Raw genomic sequence first — 5,000 nt, 5'->3', positions numbered from 1 at the left:
AAAGGATGAGTTTTCAGGTTGGCTGCTGGTAAAGGAAATAGGGAGAGGATTCTTCTCTACAACCTTTTGGCCTTTTTTAGTATAGTATTGAAGGAGAACGAAGCTAATCGGGTGAATGGAACAAACTGGAGATTTTTTTTTTGGTGTCGTCACTGTCTTGAGTCTATGTATAGACTGCTGTCCTGTTTCGAGTGTTTTTATCATTAAATCTATAATATTATTTTTTCTTAGGTTTTTCTTGAAGGGTTAGCTATCTGTCTATTTGTGGAAGGATAAATAGATGATTTTATCACTTCTCTAAAGTAGTTTTAATACATCGAAGGAAATTCCACGACTCATTAATGCATCTTCACGTAAAAGACATTTAAATTGAAAATAATAATGCTTTAGAGCTGTACTTGGCACCAGAAGACCTGTTTAAATCATTTTCAGCTGATGTCCTAATCTAAAATCTAACACACACACGCTCCCTAAAGTCCAGAAATTTTCAAATCTAAATCTAGCTCCGGAACAGTTTTAATTTTTTTTTTTTTAATATATTTAGTCGATTGATAGCTCCTGTTTTAATTCAAAATGCGTAGATTTTAGTTTCTCCTCTTAATATGTAAAGTTATACATCTTTTAAGAACATCAAGAGACAGCCATTCATTCATCAACTCTGTTGAAGGAAAAAACATAAATGTCCTCCCAATATTGTCAAAAGATTGGTCATCAGGAGGCCAAATCTGCCGCCAGTTTACGAAAGTTATCTTTCTGATGCTGTCTGGTATTCGTGGGTTCATTTGGGGGGGGGGGGGGGGGAATCCCAGTGACGGATAATAGACTTTTCCAGCGGACTAGACTCTCTCTCTCTCTCTCTCTCTCTCTCTCTCTCTCTCTCTCTCTCTCTCTCTCTCTCTCCTCTCTCTCTCTCTCTCTCTCTTTGTGTTTGTGTACCACGCTATTAATTTCACCTGTGGGAGCCTTTTTTCTTATTTTTTTTAGATTATTTTTTCATCAATATTTACCTTGGAAAATTTGATTTTTTTCCTTTTTTTTATTCTTTTATTATAAGAGGCTGGAACAGCCATATTAGGGTAACAGGTTCTTTGACGCTATCAGATCAATCAACTGGTGTGAGAAACAACCGTTGTTAGTTGCTATTAAAGCTGTGTCGGTTTTCTTAGAAAGAAAAAAAAAGTGTACGTAACACGTTTACTCATATGCTGTCGTTGCTGGTACTACATAAAAGGTTAATAAAGAAAAAGAAAAAAGAAAGTGCTAAAACCTCGTTCCCTTTTCGCCTGGATTTTGTGAAAAGCTGTCTGTCTTAGTTTTGCAACAAAAGTGTCAGAACAACAGAGATGGAAAAATAAGAGGTAAATGGAAGAGAAAAGAATGAACGAGGTTTCAAGAAAGTAAAAGCGCGAAAAAAAAGTGTGGGGGAGGAACGAAAGTATTTTATGCTTTAAAGCTGGAATGTATATGGGTAATTTTCTTGATGATTGAGAAGAATAATCTCGCTGTTCTTTTTGGATTTTTTTTTTTTTTTAAATATGTTTTTTTTAGATTTAAAGAATGAACAAAAAGAATGTCTATATTAATTTGGACGTATGGTAGGAATGATCAGTAAATCTTTTATTTTCTGTGCATTTTAACAAAATTGCACTTGATTTTTTATCTATAACAAAAGTTTCACCTCATGAAGAAAATGTTCCAGTATCTTTGTGGCTGAAGGGTTTCAAGAATTTAGAGGAAGGATTGTCGATGCACTGTAAGTTTTCAGTTATGGGATGTGAAAATATGGTAATTGAATATGGAGTCGATGGTACCGTATAGATAGTGAATGGAATCTTCAAAAATTCTTAAAGTTCTGTGAAGTGTTTGCAAGAGGGGATGGTTGGAAACCATGAACATAGACTAATGGATGACGTAAGAATAGGAGTAGTTTCTTATAAGTATCCGATAGATGGTGACAAGGTGAAAGATGAATCCAGTCACAGAATAGGAAAAAAGCAAGAAAGGTAGCAATGTGAGCGAAAAATAATAAGAGACTTCGTTGTTTGTGGAAGTTAAGATGGGAATGTATGAAAGAAATTATTAAACATTTTCCTGAAAGAAATTTTAAGTGTAAATGAAAGGAAGAGGGTTGAGGTGGCTACGATTAATAATTTTCATAGTGAATGAGGAATAAGAAGAACTGGAGATGTGGTAAGAATTTGGAAAAGATGGAACTGTATTTAGCGAGGTTTTCATCATGGGTGGGAAGACGGGACGACAGTAGACTAAAGTGTTAATTCAGAAAGTTAGGATTTAGGAGGGGAAAAGGCTTAGAAATTGCTGGGGTGTAAATTATAAGACTCATTGGAAAGGAAGAAACTTGCTATTCATGAAGTGGAAATGTGTTTGTGCACGATAAAGGTTAAAAAGAAATGAAGACGCCAGTTTCTGTAGACAGGGTTCGACGCGCTGCTGATGAGACATCTGTGTAGGTGTATGGTGCAGTTTGTTTTGGAAGTTATATTGTGCAGAAGATTCAACAGGGACTTAGCAATGAGGATGGATGTTGTAGGTACTGTTCGTTTTTTTTTTCTTTCTCTGAAGCCGCCACCTGCTATGGTAAATGTCTTGATAATATATATACGGATATATATAATATTTATATATATATATATATATATATAATATATATATATATATATATATATATATATATATATATATAACCTCATTACTCGTAATAGAGAGACTATCGTCAGTCAGCTCGAAGAATAAATTTATAGATTTTATTTTGGGGCAGTTATTTCTACGTACAGAAATTTAAGAAAATTGAATTTAAAACCATAACACTATATATATATATATATATATATATATATTATATATATAAATTATATATATATATATATATATATATATATATATATATATATATATATATATATATTATATATGTATATATATATACAAGTGTGTGTATGTATGCATAAGATATATATTAAATGCGTATGTATAAATATACATAGACCGTATAACCTTTTATTTGATAACTAATTTGGGGCTGAATTTATTTTATTTGGAGTCATGTGTACTTAAAAAACCAATTGACAGCTTATGGCATAACAGTAAGTGTTATGATTTTAAATCATTTAGATATTTTAAATTCCTATAAGTAGAAATAACAACCCCAAAATAAAATATTTAAAGGCATTCTTAACCCTTTAGCAAAGAGAGGCTGGAAACACGAAGTATTATTACATTCAATCTAAAATTTACAAGGACGGAGACTTAAGAAATGAAACCACCCAAAACGATTCAATAAATAGGTCTAATTGTCCTCCTAACCAAGGTCTTCCATCTCTTGAGCGAGGGAACATGTGGAGAGCTTGCTACTTCTAGAATGACTACTTTGTCGTCTACAGCTTGCGCATTGCGATGTGCTAAAGGTATGAATTTCAGCTTTATTGTCCAGCCATTCATAGATTGAAAATGGTATCTCTCTCTCTCTCTCTCTCTCTCTCTCTCTCTCTCTCTCTCTCTCTCTCTCTCTCTCTCTCTCTCTCTCTCTCTCTCCACCTTGTGATGGAATAAAAAAAAACAGGTAAAAAATCCCAAACATGAGCAAGAGTGATTAACATAATTCTCATGTTTCTTCTTCTTGGTGAATTTAACGATTTTTGCCTATTCATTTATCGCCTCCAACACTTTACATATTTTCTTGCGTTAGTTTACGATAAAATTTGTAAATATAAAGACGAGCAGACAAAAAATAAGCAGAACATACCGTATAGAGAGAGAGAGAGAGAGAGAGAGAGAGAGAGAGGAGAGAGAGAGAGAGAGAGAGAGAGAGAGAGAGAGAGAGGTTTAAAAAATAAAAGGGATAGTTTACTTATGGGGTACCCATTTAATTACTTTTCTTCAAAAATTATATGAGTGGCTTAATTTAGTTTTCAATATATATTGTGTCCATTTTCTTTGATTAGTTTACAAGATAATCAAAGAAAATTAACAAATTATATGGGATACTAAACTAAACCACCCACCATATAGTTCTTGAAGAAAAGAGTAAATAAAGGGGTACCCCGGTAAGGAAAGGATTGCCAACGGAACCAGATGAGGTTGAATAAATATATAAAATGGTATTTGTAGCAATAAATAAATTTTTTTTTCACTAAAAAAACTATTTGAAGCAAGAAACACACACATTCTCCTAGACAAAAATACAACAATCTGTATTTTCCAAACACCATTACAAACTATGGTTACTATAAAATACTTCGTTTGAAAGCTTTTTTACAATCTACAGTACATGTTTTTTTTTTTATCAAGAATCAAATAAGAGTGAAACTTAATGAGAATTAATAATTTGTGTTTATAATACAAAATGTATCAAATAACCGGTGCTACTATAGCGTGAGGTCTACCGCCATATGTCGCCTACCCAGGCGGATGGTGAGGTCTACCACGCGACAAGCTTGGACCTTCCGCAACCTAAATGCCATGGGGGTACCAGCATTCTACAGTGAACCACCAGCAATATTATGTGGATCCAGCGACAGGAGCACACACACAGGCAATTGCGCGATCGTGGTAGGACGCTAAAACGATGATTCTGAAGAGATTAATGCGAGGTGTTGATCGTCAGCTGTTCCAGTCTCATCTTGATTATTTTTGCTGGAAGGTGATGAGAAAAAATTCCAATGATCTATTTGTGTCTTTCTTAGAAGATGTACGAAGTGTGTACCGCTAGGATAAATGTATGGAAATATGTGATAACATGTTTATTTTTACCCTTATTCCTTTTTTTAATGTAATTAGAAATCCAATTATCTATTTAAATCATTTCTAAGATATGTTTAAATTAAGTGTTTATTGCTTAAACAAATGTATGAAATGTGTTTTATCTATGAGGGACGAATAATTTAGCAGTAGACTGATAACATGTTTATTTTTACCTTTATTCCTTTTTTTTTAATGTAATTAGAAATCCAATTATCTATTTAAGTCATTTCTAAGATATG

The sequence above is a fragment of the Palaemon carinicauda genome, chromosome 43, assembly GCF_036898095.1.
Source record: "Palaemon carinicauda isolate YSFRI2023 chromosome 43, ASM3689809v2, whole genome shotgun sequence".
Taxonomy (NCBI): domain Eukaryota; kingdom Metazoa; phylum Arthropoda; class Malacostraca; order Decapoda; family Palaemonidae; genus Palaemon; species Palaemon carinicauda.
The sequence above is the reverse complement of the archived record's forward strand: the minus strand, read 5'-3'. Positions refer to the sequence as shown.